This window comes from Rhipicephalus microplus, chromosome 7 (genome assembly GCF_043290135.1).
Source record: "Rhipicephalus microplus isolate Deutch F79 chromosome 7, USDA_Rmic, whole genome shotgun sequence".
Taxonomy (NCBI): Eukaryota; Metazoa; Arthropoda; class Arachnida; order Ixodida; family Ixodidae; genus Rhipicephalus; species Rhipicephalus microplus.
In genome coordinates this window covers 16,535,075-16,555,472 of record NC_134706.1, presented here as the reverse complement: position 1 = coordinate 16,555,472, position 20,398 = coordinate 16,535,075, and the positions used below count along the sequence as shown (strand labels likewise).

The window sequence follows — 20,398 nt, the reverse complement described above, 5'->3', positions numbered from 1 at the left end:
TCATTCCATGAGCAGTCAGCAGAAAGCACGATGCCTAGGTACTTAAAGACATTAACTGTGGTAAGAACCTCCTTATTTATAAAACAGTTATTCATCATTGGTTTTTTTTTATTTCTAGTAAAACACACATGGACGCACTTTTTCGCGTTTAAACACATGTTCCACTGTTTACACCAATCATATATTCTGTTCAAGTCTCCCTGTAACGCTGTCGCATCTTCGTCGTAAGATATACTTCGGTACACCACGCAGTAATCTGCGAACAGTCGCAAAGAGGACGTAATACCTAAATTTATATCATTTATGTATATCAAACATAATATAGGTCCCAATATGGAGCCCTGAGGGACTACTGAGGCGACGTTTGCGTAACTCGATTTTTCGCCATTAATAACAACACACTGCCGGCGCTCGGAAAAAAAAATTTTCAATCCATTTGACATCTCTATGTTGCTGTAGTTTGTAAATAAGAAGCGAATGCGTAACCATGTCGAAAGCTTTTCGGAAATTTAAAAACAAACAATCTATCTGACCCTCAGCATCAATTTCACTCGCTAAATCGTGACAGAATTCTACGAGTTGTGTAGTGAAGGACAAGCCCTCTCAGAAACCATGCTGTACTCTAATTAGGATATTGTTCTCGGTGAAGTGATTCATTATGGCTGAGTAAATTATATGCTCCATCAATTCTCATACAATACATGTCAGGCAGGAGGGCCTGTATCTCTGCACATCTTTTTTCGAGCCCCCTTCATGAATTGGCACAACGTGGGCTATCTTCCAGTCGTAAGGCAATTCACTAGCACGAAGCGACGGCGTAAAGATAACGAAAAGATGAAGTGAGACTGTCGCAGCGCAGTGCTTTAACACGCGAGGTGAAATACCATCAGGGCCAACTGTCTTGGTTTCGTCCAATTGCTCCAATAACTTTTTGATACCAGACACGCCAAGTTCCACCTGCGTCATAGGCGACTCATTGCTAGCAGCTGTCGTTAGTGTCGGCTTTCGCTGGAAGAAATACTGAATGAAAGAAGTAATTTAGATATGTTGCCTTTGCTTCGTCGTTCGTTACGATTTGGTTATTGCAAACGATTTCTGGAATGACCAGATCACTTGATCCGCACCCACGCTCGGATCACGCTCGGATCAGAGTTCGGCGCACGGTAAACCGAGCCAACAATTCCAACTAGATTTATTAGGCAACACGTTTTTGCACCAGACTGTTTCGATAGCTTCGTGGCAGACATCTAGAGTTCTAGACTGCAGTGTCGTATGAAACAAGCAAAAAAAAAACGCCCCCCTCCGATGCTCGGCCGATATTTACGATAAACCACATAGTCCTGTGGAAACACCTCATTATCTCTAACAGTTAGTTTGAGCCAAGATTGAATGCCCATTGCATTATCTGCTTCCACTAATTCTATCAATCCAGCAAGCTGGCCTACTTTATTTGTTACACTTCCGCAATTAACTACTAAGACAACAATACCTTTGTGTTCTTGAGCTTTACTTCTATTTACTGGTCCTTTTCTCGAAAACGGGACAACCTCATCCTTTTATTTTTCCCAGTGAAATGCCCTACCATTCACGATGAGCTTATCAAAACTCAGTTTCACTTAAATTTTTTATCAGCCTTCTTAACTTTAGCATATTGCCATGGCCTTTTTCTGATAGCACGTGTTTCAGGTGCGTAATCTTCGTCGATACTTTACGCGGTACCTTTAAGTTTCCTGGTGTTTGACAGAATTAATTGATTTTCCTTAAAAGATGAAAGACTTACAATGATTGGCCGTTTTGTTTTGCTGTCATAACGTCCCACGCGATGTGCCCTTTCAACGGATTTTAGCTTTATGACCAAATAGGATTTACAAATATCATTATTCAGTTGCTCCGATTTGTCCCAAGTTCGGAACTGATCATTATCCTCTACACCATAGAATAGAATGTTTCTTCTTCGGCTTCGATTTTATCAATCCACGACCTTCAGTTCATTTTTTTTACTTTATCTAAGAGATATTTCATTGCATCGGCTTAGTCGGAGACCAATTTATTGACCTTTTTGACCGGACAATTCATTGTTCAAATAAGGTGTCTTATTAAAGACGACAGTCTTTCTTGGGGACCTTTAACGCAAAAACATTGGTCTGTCTGTCTGTCTGTCTGTCTGTCTGTCTGTCTGTCTGTCTGTCTGTCTGTCTGTCTGTCTGTCTGTCTGTCTGTCTGTACATTTGTCTGTTTGTTCGCCGTTACCGTGAACTGGGTACTTTAAACAGCACCAGCCGATACCCCGAACGGCCTACCTTATCCGCAGTGCCCACCAATGTTGCTCAAGGACCAGCGTTCATGCGTGTGCGATTTTCAATTAAAAAGCAAAAAGCAATTATTGTGCATATCAGAGGCACCATAACAACACGCATATATTCTGCATGTTCGTCTTTTACTAGAAAAGGCATACATAACTAATTCTAAGGACCGTAGCCATTACCACGCTGCGCTGACCATGCAACGCTTGCAAGAAGAAGCGAGTGTTTCCAACGCTTTGCTAAGATGACACGGTGGTGGCACCTACCCGTCGCCCTGCGTTCTACACCATATCACCTCTGAGGCGGGCGCGCACGCCCATCTCAGGGCCACGTGCTTTGTTTTCCAAATAAAACTGCCAGATGGCGCTCATGTCTCACATGTGGCGTGACTTGATGCGCTCGTTCGCCTCCGCTGCACGCTCAAGGAATTCTAACGAGCGCCTCCGGAATACCATTCACTGATTTTCTTGGCCAGAATATCAAATAAATGTTTTCTTCACTCTCTCCACACGCGAGACTATCGTCTTTCGACGACATTTGCAGATTACATGCAGATAAGGGGCCATTTTTTTAGTGGTGTCCTTTTTAAAATGAGATTAGAACCAGTAGCCACGTATACAGTGTGTTACAGTCGTATTACAACATGTATTAGCATTAAGGTAGACGCTTCATTTTTATTTATTCACGGAAGCGTCATGTTTTTCCAATGTAGCATCCGCGCTGGTTACAATTTTTCTTCAATCAATATCAAGCCTGCTTTTTTTTCCCCTCGACCACCAGGTAAAGGCCGTCTGCTGATGTCCACCACTCACCTACTTTAAAAGCCACCACCTCTGAGAAATGCGGGCTTTCCGAGGCTCTTGTTGAGTGAAAATCCTAAATACGGCAAATATATAAGCGGTGTCTCCTTGGCCTGTCTAACGAACGTTTGCTTGGTTTTTTTTTCTCGCGACGTCAATTGATTAGGTCAGAAAGTGACATATGCATCAATCCTACTTTTTTTCATGCGTAATCGTGCTGCCAGAGCACTCAGTTTTTTCTGTTTTTCCTTGTTCAAGGTACATTCAGAAATAGCTAAAAGATGAATATCGTGACACCAAAGCTAACCCGTAAGAGTCTAAGGACCTTATATATATATATATATATATATATATATATATATATATATATATATATATATATATATATATATATATATATATATATATATATATATATATATATATATATATATATATATATATATATATATATATATATATATATATATATATATATATATATATATATATATATATATATATATATATATATATATATATGTGTGTGTGTGTGTGTGTGAATGATGTCTGGCCTTCATCAGAATCCTGATGAAGGCCAGACTCTAGGCGGAAACGTCGAAATAAACCACGTTGTGACCGCTCACGGAGGATCTACTGGACTATATGCAACGCTACGGCCACTCCACCACCATGCCTGCCTATATATATATATATATATATATATATATATATATATATATATATATATATATATATATATATATATATATATATATATATATATATATATATATATATATATATATATATATATATATATATATATATATATATATATATATATGCATATACATATACGATGATTAGATAACCGGTCAAGTGTGTGGCAATTTGTTATAAAACTCAGCGGATGATAGTCTGGATGGCGCACTGAAGCTCTGGAGTCGCAGCAAAATAACGCGATCAAACATAAATTACTGAGTGATGTTGTTGAATTAACCTTATTCTGACCCAAAGAACAGGCAGGGAAGACCCCGATCACTCGAAATTTTCATGGCGTTTAATCTGCATGCCGTGCAAATAAACACGTGTTTCCGAGCATAAATATATAGCGCGATATGTATGAACAATATGGCTCACTGCTCACGTTGATGTGTGTCGGTGTTTGTTTCTGGCGTATCATTGACTGATGAATTATTTCTGTTCGCTGTTAAAAGCTCCATAAGCCTAATCAGTGAAATCGCTTGCCACAAACGTGTGGTAGCACTATAGTTCCTTATAACAAGTCCAGAGGTGCATGGGTTCCTCGGGTTATGCCCACGCAGTGTGGCCCGATGGTTTTATACTTTAGTACCCACCCACTAATTGGAATTCCACTTCATTCAAACAATTACTTAGTCCCCCTCAAGTGTGAAGTATGGAGAGTTTACTCTATTGGACAGGTGGACGACAATGGGGAAGGATGATATATCAAAACAGTTGTCACAGTAGAATCACACATGGATGTGAACATCAATCGTGGCAGATACTTTTTCAAAAAAGTTTACTTGTGGGCGTTGACACCTCTCATTCCGTTTAAAATTTCGAGAGGCCTTCTCTGATTTTTTTTATTTGTTTTGTAACGTTGAGCTTTAAACATGTAATCTCGAATGAAAATGTATAAATAAATTGCCATTTTTCTGATGTGACATATCATGATTGTTTTGTTGTGCGTTTATAATAGCTTTATATGTTTGTCTTGTTAATAATCTGTAGCTCGATATATTTATTTATATACCAAAACTGCCATTCTCATCAGAAGTTTATAGCAGGGAGGGCATATGAAAGCGAATATTTGTTTACGCACAGTCATATTGATGGAAAGCACAAAAAAGCCTAAATTACAAAATGACATATAAATCATAGAATATACATTGCCATTATAAGAACACACAATCAAACAATTTTAGTAATAGCGATATCATGAACTAGGTAATTGCCAAAAACGTCTGCAAGAAGATAGTGCATGTATTTGTAATATGGAGTAGGATCAACAAGTAGACATTATTATTGAACAACTTACTCAAACAATTTGTCCTGACAACATGCTGTGTACCCAATGGTAGCTGCCATCACTCATTGGTCCCAAAAAATATTCACCAGAATCGTCTGCGTTGGGCCAATTCATCAGTGTGAGTAGAGTGTGCATCAAATATTTATTTGACAACAACTTAAAAAAAAATGCTGTATCGGGTAAAAACAAACACATATTAATGCAGTTCGTCTGCCAGTGAAGATTCTTTTATTGGACACTCGTGTCGTTGGAAATCGTTGCAGTGATATGCCCATAATATTTTCGAATTTGCCGCCATCGGGATAGATATCCGCGAAAGGAAGTGGTCAGGGTTTCCACGAGTGTCAATTACATATAGCCTGCGGACAACACCATGGATATTCTGCGTCGTAACGATTTACCAGCATGCAACCATAGCCCAACTCCGGCGGTGGGCACCTACAAAAAAATAGAATTACACCTTTTGAAAAAAAGACAAGATTAGGACATATCAGCGCAACATTTTTTTTTGATGAACGATAAGAACTATCCCAGAAGTTCGATAAAGTTTGCTTACCATATCTAAGCAAACTTTATCATATCAAATACCTTATCTACTCCACGAAAATAGCTATGTCCGTGAACATTTGAAAGAACATAACACTAAAAACAGAGTGAAGAAAAAAAGTTAAGATGTACTGCCTTACTTGTAAGGAGCCTTATTTGTATTATTTATAATAAATATTTCTTTTGTGTCGTTCGTGCTTTTGCATATTAGATGAAAACTACTCAATTTCTTTCTTTTCAAATGTATTTCTTTATGGTACTTAGTAATTCTGTCGAAAATGTCTCCTTGTTCTATATATATATATATATATATATATATATATATATATATATATATATATATGTATTTATATTGATACTGCAAATTGGTGATGCCTGTAATGTGTTTTTTTTAAACGTATGTGTCGACATCTGTTATACTTGTTGAATTTGAATTTTGTGTCCCCTCATTCAAAAACAGAATGAAATTTGTATTCCTTTGTTCCACTTCCCCTGAGCAAATGTATGGGTGGAGGGACCTTAGTCAGGCAGAGGCAATCTGCCTTTAGTCCCTTCAACCTAGGCAATCATTGTTTTTGTCTGAATAAACAGTGAATGAATGATAGTTGAAGTAGAAATAGCAGAGAAGGCACAACCGTTTGGATGTACAAGGATATTAATAAAAAAATTGTTGAAGGACACTTCAGCTTCTCTTCAAAAGTACAACGCCATAATCTAATCAGCCCCTATGCGCGTCACCTCCAACCATGCTGCAAAGAAAATAACGTTTTCGCGCATAAAGTTGACAGTTTCTAACTAACCGGGAGTTCCTACAGAAGGTATAGAGTTGCGTATCGCCCCCTAAGCCATGATTTTTTTTTCTTTTAATGCAATAACAGTTGTATGGGCCTCCTCGGCTGGTTTTTGCCGTCACCGCTGTCTTCATGCACGTCTCGTATGCGAATGTAGGTAAATATAAAAGCCGCGAAAAAAAAAATAGGCGGAAAGGAACGTCACTTTGAACACCGAATGAAATGCTTGAGAAATTTTCACGACGTCGGTACTCACTTGTTAAGTAGCACCAGCTTTGAAGGAGCCCAGCATGTTGCTTCAACACAGGGAATGCTCATTTTCATCGTGTGTCTATCGACAATCTCTCTGCCGTTAAACAGACACCTACCTGGAATAAATCACCTGTATTTAGACTCAGCAGTGCAAGAGGGTCGTTATATATAGGAACACTTTATGTTTTCTGGTATTACTTTAGTCATTAAGTATTGTCTGAATTTGTTGTATTTGTTAAGAAACCTTGTTATATGTTTTGTACCACCCTGCTAGAGCCCCTATCATTGGGGTTAGCAGTATTGGAAGTAAATAAATAAATAAATAATTAAATTAGGGATAACGTCACTGTGAATAAACCAGGCAGTGTTGTGAATAATGTGGACGCTAGACACGATCTCTTGCCAAAGGCTTACTGCATTAAGCAAACGAGCCATAGGAAGTCGGCTCCACTAAAGTGGATTATATTTAGCTCCTTCAACTTGACGATCCCTAAGACGTGAGAAAATATTCAGGCATATTCCGCTGGAGGGGCGTAGCCTCAAGAAAGAACTGAGCTCAGTGGTCTTTCTTCTTTTTTCTGTTAATTCATCTCTACGTTTCTTGTATCTCTTTTTTATCGGTCTTACCTTATTTATTCGTTTTTCTTCCGATCTATTCATTTTCCCATATCACTCTATATATCTTTACTTTTCCATTTTGCACCTCTCTTTCTCTCTCATTTTATTTATCACTTACACTTCCTTTTCACGTCTCTCTCTCCCCCTGTCTCTCTCTCTCTCTCTCTCTCTCTCTCTCTGGGTGTGCTTTTTTATTTTTGTTTGTTTCTGTTTAGTCCTCTTTGTCTTGCTCTGTGCTTTTTATCATCACTTTTTATTTCCGTATTTTGTCTAGCTCTTTCCCACTCTGCCCATATATTTATATCTCGCTATCTTTATTTCCTAATTGCCTCGATGCCTGTCAACAGTTGTTTTCTTTTTATAGCTTTTTTTCTCTCTCATGTGTTCATTTTCTTTCAAAGATCTCGCCTCCTGTACTCGGTAGCGGGGCTTCCTTGATTCTTGTGGTTAAACATTAACATTAAACCACCCGAGGTTTATTGTTTGCGTTAGACAGAGCATGGGTGGCTCAAACTCCGCTATTAAAATTCAAGTGTGTTTGGGGAGTCTTTCTGGCCCAACTAAGACATGCTTTTGAATTGCTCACGTTTCTTTTTCTTTAAAAACCAGATCTCGCCATTTTCCTGTCAAGAGGGTTAAGTAACGCTGACTGCATGGGCTCCGTTCATGACTGGGAAGTGCCATAAGCGCGGTGATTACGCAAGGAAAGTACGTGACCTAGATAACGATTATAATTGTGCAGTGGAAATACTCCCCAAATACTTGATATTTTTCAGAGTGTAGCCCCAGTGGACACTGTCCACAACGACTGGACGAATTATGTGGCTGTTCACTGAATATAGAATAAAATTTTGAAGTGCACTCTAACTGAAAGCACGCAATGATGGCCAATACACCCAGAGCGGGTATCTGCCATGTTCTGTGAGGCTCAAACAAACAAACAAACTTGGGCGATTCCTCAAAGTGAGTGTGAGACATATATAGAGACAATCGTCATTATGATCATTATCATCATCAAGTTGCATTTGTACGCAGGTTTTTCACGACGTTAGTGGATCGAAAACCCCCTTCCTTGAATTCCCGGTTTCAGACTTGGCCCCCCTATTGCCTCACCAAAGCAATCGCTCGAAAACACTGCACGCTTTGCTCTTCCAGTTTTTTTTTTGTTTTCTTATTTCACGTGATAGCGGTTACGGACACCAACAGCAACGGTGGCGGACGGCTATACAAAGCCAGAAGCGGGCGTTGTGGTAATCTCACAACGGCTTTCACTGTAAAACTATTACAGACACCAACAGTAGCGCTGAATAAGCTTGCTTTGGGTTATCTCGTTTGTTCCTGGATCCACCGATGGGGGGCGTGTGGGCTACGTGAAGATATAAGTACAGTTCGTTGTTCAAAATAAACCAGTTGTGAGTTTGCGCCCGTGTTGTTTGCCTCTTTTTCTTGTATCCGTGTACGTGTTTGCGCAAAGAAGTCATGAATGTATTACAGACACGCAGAAAAATACGGATAACTTCCGTGAATCATACTGAGTTGTCGTGCGGATGTTACATGAACATGGCTGAATGTAGCTATGTTACCTACCTCGCACAACGGTGACATTCTCCGTAGCAAAGGTCGGGTCTCCTTCAAGAGGTACTGTTATATGAAAGACACGAATAATAAATGTTGTAATGTTGTAGTGTTTCGTAAATTTTCGGCAGTTTCGGAGGCAACATATTTTTCTAGCATTACGGAACATAGATTTGCGTCAAGAGAGGATAACCTTACGCCTTATAAATTACTCAGCCCGTTAAGCTTTATAACTGTTTTTGCCCCTTTCTTTTTTCTCGCGCGTCTACTTTTACCTTCGCTTTCCGTCTCATCTTTCTTCCCTCCCCTTACTGCAGGGTAGCAAACCGAATGCTAGCGTGCAGGCAGGCCGAGGTGACCTCACTGCCTCTCAATATATTCTCTCTCTCCCTCTGTCCTTTGTTACAACACCATATAACTTCATCAGCTTGAACAAACAAAAGCACCCCGCCGCGGTGGTCTAGTGGCTAAGGTACTCGGCTGCTGACCCGCAGGTCGCGGGATCGAATCCCGGCTGCAGCGGCTGCATTTCCAATGGAGGCGGAAATGTTGTAGGCCCGTGTGCTCAGATTTGGGTGCACGTTAAAGAACTTCAGGTGGTCGAAATTTCCGGAGCTTTCCACTACGGCGTCTCTCATAGTCATATTGTGGTTTTGTGACGTAAAACCCTACATATCATAGAAGTGTGGCAGCTTGGGCTAGTTGGTATGGCACGATGATAGTTATAGCGCGAGAACAAAACGACGACACAGAGACAAGAAGGACACGAAAGACACGAGCGCTATAACTATCATGTCCTTCTTGTCTCTGTGTCGTCGTTTTGTTCTCGCGCTATAACTATCGTCATCCCACATATCAATCAATGAACAAATAAAATTGTTCCGCGTAAACGAATGAAACTATTTCAGATTTTGCTACCGCGAATGTCATTAAAGATGAACGCAAAAAATTCGCGCATAACCATAACCTCACCAGAAAGCTTGGCGCATTAGGACGACATCAGACATTTGCAGCTTATATTGCCAAGCGAACTGTTCACCACAGGCGGCACTTTGAAACAGCACTAGACGCCTGATTATAACGTGGCGCATTCTTTCCAGCCACCTGTGACTTGGCGCGGACTTCACGAATGAGTGCTCCTTTCAGATTGTTTCAGTGAACAAGCGTGTACACGCTCTAACTCCCGGTGCGAAGAAACGACTGCCCTTCTTCTTTGCGGGTGTCTCCGTTCCATTGCGCAAAAAGAAGAGAGAACTTTCTAATGCGTTAGATAAACTTAACAATCGCCCTTTGTCGGAAGAAGCGGTTCTGAGACAATGGCCGACTCTTGTGCTCAGCGACAATCGCGTTGAAAACATTGGTTGCGCTTTAAAGTGCGGAGATCTTTAGGCGGACGTGCCGTCTCTTGCTGTCGTGTGCTGTCGTCGTCACTATGCATAATGCTCCACGTGTTGCATACTGAGCGCGTGCTCGCACCCCGGGGAAGTTCTCTCTCTCTCTCTCTCTCTTTTTTTTTTCGCTCGTCAAGCGCCTTGATGACAATCAGTAATGGTCGTCACCGAAAAAGCAACTTGTGTGCTTGGCATCACGCAGGCAGAACCACAGAGGGGGAAAAAATGAGAAGAAGAGGGAAGAAAAATATAAAAAGAAATACAGAAGTCGCAAGAAAGAGATAAGGAGATGAATGAATAAAAGCACAGAGATAAAAATACATAAAAACGGAAAATGAAAATAAGAAAAAAGAAAGGAGGAAAGAAAGAGAAAACCCGAATAGAAATAACGACGGCTGCCCAGCAGGGCAATCCCTTCGGGATTTTAACCCATAGTGCGACGCTGCTTTAACCTTTTCTGTGATTTCATTTGAGCATGAGCGGTGTTACCCACGGGACGGCGCTATGCTCTCCCATTGTAGAGTAGTTAGTACTCTGAATCGTTAACCACTCTTTCTAACCTTACCTTTCTATAGGACGGCGGCGCTGAGAGGCGTATAGTACTTTTAACGGCGTCGTATTATACTTTAAGCGCGCCCCGCTTTCATTTGCCCCGCTTGTCGCCCATACACCACCGTGGTAGCTGAGTTGGTAGAGCATCGGACCCGTTATTCGGATGTCGCAAGTTCGGCCTCTGCCCATGGCAAAGTGTCTCCTAATCCGCTTTTCTTTCTTCCCATTTACAATTATCTCCTACAGCAACACTTATAATTTCCTTGGCATGATTGTCTGTTAGATCTCATCGCATGGTCGCATGGATTCTGTATGACCATCCGACATAAGACGATAGTCTAAATCTGTGCTGACATCACATGACCCAGGCGACCACGCTAACCTGTCTCAAAACCAGTGCAAGATAAACTAAAAAGTTTTAAAAGAATATAAACTGCAGGCTTAACCGAGAAGTAATCACTGTGATTTACCTAAAGTTGCGCGAAACGCTTCTGAAACATCGATGGCTGAGAACTGTGCTGCGCATGAGAGGACACCGATGTGTTGGCGAGCGCGTTATGGACGAGGTGACGGCAAAGTCAATGAAATGGCTGGCTTGTCCGCGGCACGTATTTCCTCGGGTAATGGAGCAGCAGAGTTGAGCACATGATTCAGAACTGACTGAACTATACGAAAAACATCGACCACGAAAAAAAAAGGAACAAAAAAGTGACAGCTTTGACGCAACGGCGAAGCAATGAACGCGATAGCAACAAATCTGTAGGTCACGCGCCAAATGGCAAGCAGATCGAAACATGCCCCGTGTTTCTCGCGCACAAATGAAGCACCAAACGTACTCACATGTGCAGATGAACGCGAATAAGCGTCTCGGTTGTTACTTCGTTGTGTGTGAAAAGCGCGCCCTTTTCACAAATGGATACTGTGAACAAACGATTGCTGTGACCTATGTGCGCCCTGTAAATGCAACAGGATCTTTCCAGGCAAAGCCCGAGGCCAGCCGAGACGTACGATTCTCCCCAACGCGAGATAAGGGCGCGCGAGGGAGTGTCGCTCCCCTCCTCTAAGTGGGGCAAAGTACGTGTGGAGGATGAGAGCGCGCGCAACCGCACGATGTGGCGACGCGCGCTTATTGCGCCATCTTGCTGGTAATAGTGAAAACGCGATGATTCCCCTCGATCGATATGCCCGTTAGCAGCGGTAAGTGGCAGATATAAATAGCTTGCCGTTTGATTGTTGAACGGCGCGCTTTTTGGTGGCCCAGTGGTTAACGAGGCTCGCGCTCACGATGCAGAGGATTCAAGTTCGATTTCGCGTGCCGGAGTCTTTTTCTCGATTTTTTTCCTTCTGGCATTTTCATATATATGGGTACGTATAAATATACGGTGAGTGACGACGACGTCAACGCCGACGTTGACGCCGGAGGCAAAATCCGGCTGAGAGTGTCCATTTAATTGCTATCGCAATAAAAGACGTTTAGGCTCCCTACACGGGAGCTTTGCTGAAAACCAAAGCGAGGACGAGTCAAGCGATGTTATCAACAGCATGTCAATGACGTCAATTACGGTGTGCTCACACCGGAAACTTGAGCGATGAAAGTGATTTTGATTACGTCACGATCATTTAAAAAAACATTTCTGCCGTACAGCATAAGATGCTGCCTTTCGGGTGCTTTTTTTCTTTTTTTGCTGGGTTGACCGCAGTACGATGGAATCCATCCTGATTCGAACGAATTAAAATGCATTGAACGAAAGTGACAAAACCCTGCCTTTTATCTATAGACATTGCTTCCGTCACATTTTAAAGATCTGATAAACATCGCTTCACTCGTCCTCGCTTTCCTTGTGAACAAGGTTCCTGTTAGGGGAGCCGCAAGGTTTAATTTTATATACCATTCCTTTTTCACAACCAGCGTCCTTTTAATTCAATGGTTTACTTCCCGACCAGACAGACAGGCTTGAAGTGCCGCACAGATGCACACGGTAATACTTTCAACAACGTTTGGCCTCACCATCGAGCTGGCGCAGCAACACTGTTAGAAAAAGAGGGCGCTGATGTAGCCATAGAAAGAGGAGGTTCAGCGTTTCCCGAAGCTCTTTTGTTATTCCGAGTGTGCGTAAATGCACGCACGCCCAGAAACACACACGCACACAACTTCAAGGAAAGGCAGATATGTTAACCAAACGCAGGTCCGGTTTGCTACCATGCACTAGAGGAATTAATAAAAAGGCGAAAATATAGAAAAAGCAGAAGAGAGATGAACAGAATAACGAGCTCCTTTGGGGAACCACATCACGCCTACAGTCATTTAGATTTTTGTTTATATTTCAGGTACTCCAGTAGTACTTTAGTTCCCTTCTGCACTCTTGAAGCGCATGGCTAGGGTCCTAGAATCTTGTCTACGGCAAATGATCTCGACACCACATGTTTTTTAAAGTGTCATGACTGGGCATCTATGAGCGTCATAGCGAGCGTAACTTCACAGGACGTGTTCGATTGTCTATTCAGTTCCGCAAGAGTCTCATGTAGAAGTGTTTATCACACTTATGCGAAACGAACACGCCTTGGTGAATGTAACGCCCACCCAAAGCACACAAAGGTGGCGTAACAGCCTCTCATAGGAGCGGGAAATTTTCGGGGGTAGCTGTAGCTGGGAATGAATTAGCCGAAGACGTAGCCCGCTCAGCCCACGAAGGAATCAGCGTGGTTCCTAATCCTTTCTCAAGGACTGATGTGGCAGGACAACTCTATTTACTGGCTCGGAATATCGAACGGGCGTTTTGGTAGTCTACCAGCTTCCAAGGGTGCCAGTTATGTACAAACACACAAACGCAAACAGTTAGAGGGTGGCTGAACCCTCCTCCTCTAAAAAAAAAGTGTTTGGCTACGCCCACCAAAGTGGTAGGTGTGGTTGCAAAACAAAACATGGGCATTCGTTACAGCCTTGTCGACCAATCTCGTAAAAACAGGTAGTAATGACATTGGTAGTAAACATAAGAAAGCAGAAATCTTGATCGATCATAAAAGAAAAAAAAAGGTATACAGCAGAAAGCACACATTAAAAAGTTGCACAAATAAAAACAGTGACAAGCAGAGAATAACGACGACAGCTGCACTTAAGAATGCTTAAAATCAGCAATAAACCAAGAAGTCATTAAACATAAGTGGAAAAATTGCGTTTATAAAGAAAAAAGAAACAAAAGATTAAGATAAGAAAAACAAGGCTTGAACAAATGATCCATTTCCATTACAGGCGCCACACATGCCTAACATGATGCCAGATCGCCAGCATGGTCAAACTGAAACGCTGCCCCGGAAAACCGTATGCAGATTAGGATAATGCTGAACACAGTCAAATATGGACGCAGTCAATGCGCCTCTGCAAAACACAGTAGTCTAAGAGCTCATTATTTACAGTACTTTAAAACATTACAGTGTTAAGATTACTTGGCAGCCAGCAACTGCTTCGACACCTACCTTGTCGACACCTACCGACACCTACCTGGTCACCTACCTGGTCGACACCTACCTTCGACACCTACCTGGTTGCATGATATATTGCCAAAGTGATATGGTATGACATGACCGCATGGAGAACATAACTGACAGACCCTAACGTGGAAAACATGAAACGCATGTCATGTAAATCATGACTACACGCCACGCTCATGATGTTCTCGTGTTCATTTCGCCAGCTCCACATATACCAAACTTGGTATTACCTGTCGTGAATGGACGACGAAAGTAAATGACAAGTTCAAACATGATAGTCATGACATGCGTGTCATTTAAATCGTGACTACCTGCTACGCTCATAGCACGCTCGCGGCCATTTCACTAGCTTCACATATATCAAATTTGGTATTACGAGACGCGAACGAATGACCAAGGTAAATGACACATCCAAACGTGGTAATCATGACATGCGTGTCATTTAAAACATGACTACATGCTACACTCATTGTGCGCTCGCATTCTTTTCGATATCTTCACGTATATCAAATTTCGTGTTACGTGTGATCAATGAATGACGAAGGTATATGACTGGTGCAAACATGATAATCATGGCATGCCAATCATGTAAGAACATCACTACATATCACGCTCATGATGTGCTCACGGCCGTTTCGCTAGCTTCACATATACCTAATTTGGTATTACGAGACGTGAATGGACGAAGGCAAATGACAAATCCAAACATGATAATTATGACACTCGTGTCATATAAAACATGACTACATGCTACGCTCATAGCACGCTCGTGGCCGTTTTGCTAGCTTCACATATAGCGAATTTTGTATTATGTGACGTGAATGGACGACAAATATAAATGCCAGGCGCAAAAATGATAATCATGACATTGAAGTCATGTACGGCATAATTTACGTGCTCCTCGTAACGTTGAGCTGATTTTAAAGTGGTATCATCGATTCCCGTTGTATGTGAGATCTGCCAATTTTTTTTTATTGGTGTTTTCCGTCACAGGCGTTCACTTAACTCCGGCCTGCACGTAATGTGGCCTACGCCACTGCTGCAACAGCAAGTATCTCACATGTGATTTTTTTTTCTGTTCCGTTCCTGCCCTCCTGCCCCTTGAGACTTTTTCCTCAGTGATCTTGTCCATACCGAGTAGCTCATAGGCACCCACATATACACCTGCCTAATTCTTGTTCTTGTTCACCTATTGTGCGTGGCGCATACCCACTATGGGGGATCGGCCCAGAATTGAGTGCTTTTAAAATTATTGTTTAGGTTTAGAATGATGGAGATATAATAGAAAGATTACTGACGACCTAGGAAATTGTGGTGCTTGATCTAATGCATATAATTATTTAAATAAAGAAACAAATTTATTCTTACAATAAAGCAATATTCTGATTTTATATGTATATAATTTTGCAGACACTTTAGGTTAATAAAACACATTAATTAGTCACCCTATTAGTTTCATCAATATAGTGCCGGAGGGCCACGCATATTGTCGCACTAGAGAACCCAGAAATAGAAACTTCATAAGACAAAATGACAGGCAAAGATAAACCCATACCAATACCACGTAAAGGTTTTCGAAAAGGGTTTTCGTATAGAGTTAAACCGCGTTCAGGTCGAAAAGAAAGGATCTATTATTTCAAGTTCATCACAGAACGTGCACAGTGGCGAAGGTGCCCGAGCAGACCTCTGTTTAGAGAAATTTATATTGGGTACCCGGCAACGCAGCATTATCGATAGCTATTTCTTGTTTACGAGTGCGGCATAAGTCTGCTCTGTTTTGTTCTGTAATTTCATTGGTAGAGAAATGGTCGTCATTCTTGTTTCTCTTTCAAGCTCTTCCTGTGAAGCACTTACTTCCGGATTTGGAAACATCAGATATGGTCTACAAACTCTACGACTGGCACAAAATACATGACAGAGCTCTGAGTTAATAGATATATTGAAAGCATATACTAAATGATAAATTTACTGGAAAAAGGAGCCCGTTAACTGCCAGGACAAAAGAAAAATTAATTGAACGAATTCATTGAAAATTCAAACACATTTCTCGTGAGCATCTGAGATCGTCGGCGCTGCTGGCGGAGCAGGTCTTAACCACGCGCTTTTTTTTACCTGGCCTCTGAGGTCTGTTTCTGTAGCGGGAACAAAAGTAAAGCCAAGCAACACAACAGGGCACAGCACTAAAGCCAAGAACGCAAGCGACCACTGCCACTACCAGCCATTAAAGTGAAGAAATGGGGCGTTCTCTGATTCCAAAGAGCTTCACCTCTCTTTTTCGCGGTTTATTAGGACAGCACCTGATCTATTTTTTCAACGCCAGCTACACGTGCCCTATCCAGCCATTCGCCATCATCTCCTCTAGCCCTTTTCTGCTCTCGCACATCGCCTAGCCTTCACGTGTTCTTTGCGGACATGGAAGAGAGAGCCCTTCATTCGACGCCTCACGACGGAAATCATGCGAAGTAACTTTTTGTTTGTTTGTCTATACATTCATAGAGCACTGTTTTGCGTTGCGTTCCTTGTGCTCGTAATGTTGCCGGTTGCACTGGCTCCATAAAAGATGTGGTGTATTAGATGGCGTGTGACTGTTCGTGGTGCTGTGCGGTCCACCGTTAGTTAAGCGTCCCTGCAACGCTACTGAGTGCACTGACTTTAACAGCGCTGAGCTTTGGTGGCCGCATTGCTTCGAGCCAGACAAAAGGAGCCCGGCAGAGCAAATCTGCCTGACGTTTGATATTGGCGTGGGAAAACAGTCTATCACAACTTCGAGGGAAAGTCAAAGTGCTCGGACGCACGCATAGAATAAATAAGACGCATGTGTGACGCAAGCAGCGGAATACCTAGCGCTACCAGTTATGTAGCGTCGCACCGCGACCATTTCCAGATTTAAGGTGGACCTCTGATCTCTATAGTCGGAGCTAGACGGCGCATCGATAGAGAGACATGGGGAAGTTGGGAATGCTTACAAACTCATCATTGGAGACCTACCGATCTTTCAAACAGGCAATTCCAAGGGAAAAATCTGCGATAATTCTCGGGGTAGTTCTCTGCTGTTCAAGGCCAGAACGGGAGTATTGCTGACCAAGACGTACCAAGCAAAATACGAAGACACAGACACGGTATGTAGTGCGTGTGGGGAGGAGGAAACAGCTGAACATTTGATAATGTTCTGTAAAGGGCTCCATACTATAGTCCGAGATAATGGCGTCAAATTTTTCAAGGCATTTCGGTTTAGGAACAGTCAAGGCAAAATAGACTTTAAACGGGTAGAAATAACCAGGAGGAGGCTAACTGATTGGTGGCTACAATCAAGGCGTCAGCGAAATTCAATTTTCAAACACATAGTGATAGTACTTACCTTAATGGCTCACGCCACCGCCTGATATAAAGGGCACAGCCGGATATATCCAACCATCCATTCACCCATATTAAGACGATCGAGACCAGGGACTGCTTCGAACGAATACGGTTTATTGGAAGAAGTGAAGGAGCGCGCGCTCGCTCCAGGCAGCAGTCTTCTTTCTTCTTGTTCCGGCGTTTGATGATGATATTTTATAGGCTCCCGCCCACCCAAGTTGAAATGTGATAAGCTCTCGCGGGCTATTTGAAACAACCTTCCATTGGGTATATGTGGTTCACCGATCTTCTTAGAAGCTCTCTTTTGCCTGTGCGAAGGAGACAAGCTCTTGTGATTCCGTCTCGCCCAGGGTAGAGCTTTTCAATCCGGCACATTTTCCAAAATGTTCTTGGAGCCTTGTCCTCAACCAACACGATGCCACCCTGTGAGAGTGGTTTTGCTTGCCGTGTCTTGGCTTTGACCGTAGCTCCTATTTCCTTGATATATTCTTGATGCCATCTTTTCCACCAAGCGCGCGCGAGTTTGCATCTGCGTCGCCATGCGTCTTCAATGTCACCGTTGTATAGTCTTGTTTGTCCGTCTTGAAGCTGTCGCCGTCCACCTATGATGTCTGCCGGCGTTAGTGGCATTGGCTCGTCAGGTTCTCCATATACGTAAGTCAATGGTCGATTGTTGAGTGTTCCTTCAACTTCTGCTACAATAGTGCGTAGCTCCTCTACCGAAGCTGTGCTTTTCGATATTATTTTTCGCATCGACGTCTTCAAACTTCTTATGAGGCGCTCGTAAAATCCTCCCCACCATGGCGCGCACTCGGCTATTGTTTTCCATTTAATTTGTTGGCCACTGCAGTAATTATTTAAGACCTCGTTGTTAATTGTTTCGAGCATTCTGTTGATTTCCTTTCCAGCTTTTATAAATGTTTTGGTGTTGTCCGAGTATATTACGGCTGGTATTCCCCGTCGAGCTGTAAATCGTCGGAATGCTTGTAGAAAACTCGACGATGGCAAATCGTTGGTAATTTCCAAGTGTACTCCTCTTGTTACCGCGCAGGTGAATATCAGTACATATTGCTTCACAATCTGGTACTTGTCCTTTGCGTAAAGAGGTCCTGTGAAGTCAACTCCCGTAACTTTGAATGGCTCTGCTTCAGTGACTCTGTCTGCCGGAAGTGGAGGTATGTCTTGAGTCGCCGGTCTGGAGTTGTGCCTCTTGCAGACGACACATTCGTTTAGAACTCTTTTCACTGCTTGTCTACCCTGCAATATCCAGAACTTAGTTCGAAGTTGCGCTAGCGTCACTTGAACTCCTCCGTGTGATACCATTTTATGCACGTGACGTATTAGCAGTTCCGTGAAATGCTCATCCTTTGGAATTACTATTACGTGCTTGTTGAATTCTCGGCTGCACTGCAATCGTCCTTTCTGTCTGATGATTCCATCGTCATCAAGGTAGACTTCGTGTCCATTAATTTCAAATGATCGATCGTTTGAATAGGCCTCACCCTTTGTTTGTCTCAGTAATATTTGGGTCTGTCGTATCCAGTGTTTCTCTGCATTTGTTACCACTTTTTCTGTCAACGGCCTTTTGTGATTTTCCTTTCTTGTGTTGTTTATGAATCTGAACATCCATGCTGTCACTCTTATAAGCCGTCCGTATGATGAATACTTTTCGATTTCCAAGATTGGCGCAATTTCGGATCTTCCCATGCATTGGTGACATTGTGTATTATGCTGGTCTTTCACTTCTGTATTTGTGCCAATTATGCTTACTAAGTGCTTTTCCAGTGATGTTATCCATTCGGGACCGTTCCACCATAACTTTGACGTTATCAATGCCTTTGCGCTTATTCCTCGTGTAAGTAGGTCAGCAGGTTGTCGTCACTTTGAACGAATGACCAGCTTGCTTGAAGTGTTTTTTCTCTAATTTCTGCGATTCTGTTGGCAACAAACGGATCTCTTTTGCTTGTTCCCTTAATCCAGTGTAGCACAATCATCGAGTCCGTCCAGCAGTGTATTTCCTGAAAGCTTTCGTTGAAGTGACCTTTGATGTAGTCGCATAATCTTGATGCTACCACTGCTGCCATCAGTTCAAGTCGCGCTAATGTCAGCTCTTTAATTGGAGCTACGCGGCTTTTTGCTGTTACTAGCCTTGATTCTTTGCTTCCATCGTGGTATACTGCTATCAAGTATGCTGACGCTCCGTATGCTAATGGGCTCGCGTCGGCAAATACATGCAGCTTGTATGCTTGTACTGGTTGATTCTTGCTTGCGTAGCATCGTGTGATTTCTAGAACACGAAAGTCCTCCGCTACAGACATAAGGTTCTTCAATTTGTCGCATTAATCTTTAAGGAGCTGGTCGTCCCACGTGACGTTCATTTTCCACAGTCTCCGCAGTCCTATTTTCGCGCGTACTGTGAATGGCGACAACAAACCGAGTGGGTCAAATATCTTCGCTGTGGTTTGTAACACAGCCCTTTTTGTCAAGTGCGTTGTACCTGTTAATAAATTCCACTTTTCAATAGGGAAGCAAATCATGTCCTTTGAGTGTTTCCATATCAAGCCCAGAAGCATTGTAAATCCTCTAGATCGAATATCTATGTGAGAATCGTATCTTTCGTTTTCATCAATTATTTTGTTGAATCGCTCTTCATTGGATGTCCATTTTCTCAAATTCATCACTGCCTCTC

The 20,398-nt window shown here is 42.3% G+C and overlaps 1 long non-coding RNA gene across 1 annotated transcript; it reads right to left on the bottom strand.

Annotated features, from left to right (window-relative positions):
- Positions 1 to 5,343: 5,343 nt before the first annotated feature.
- Positions 5,344 to 10,025, bottom strand: LOC119186775 (uncharacterized). The gene is made up of 4 exons (XR_012884603.1): positions 9,893 to 10,025; positions 8,933 to 8,986; positions 6,732 to 6,843; positions 5,344 to 5,576 (listed from the first exon to the last, which is right to left on the bottom strand). It is a non-coding gene; the product is annotated as an uncharacterized LOC119186775 (long non-coding RNA).
- Positions 10,026 to 20,398: the final 10,373 nt, after the last annotated feature.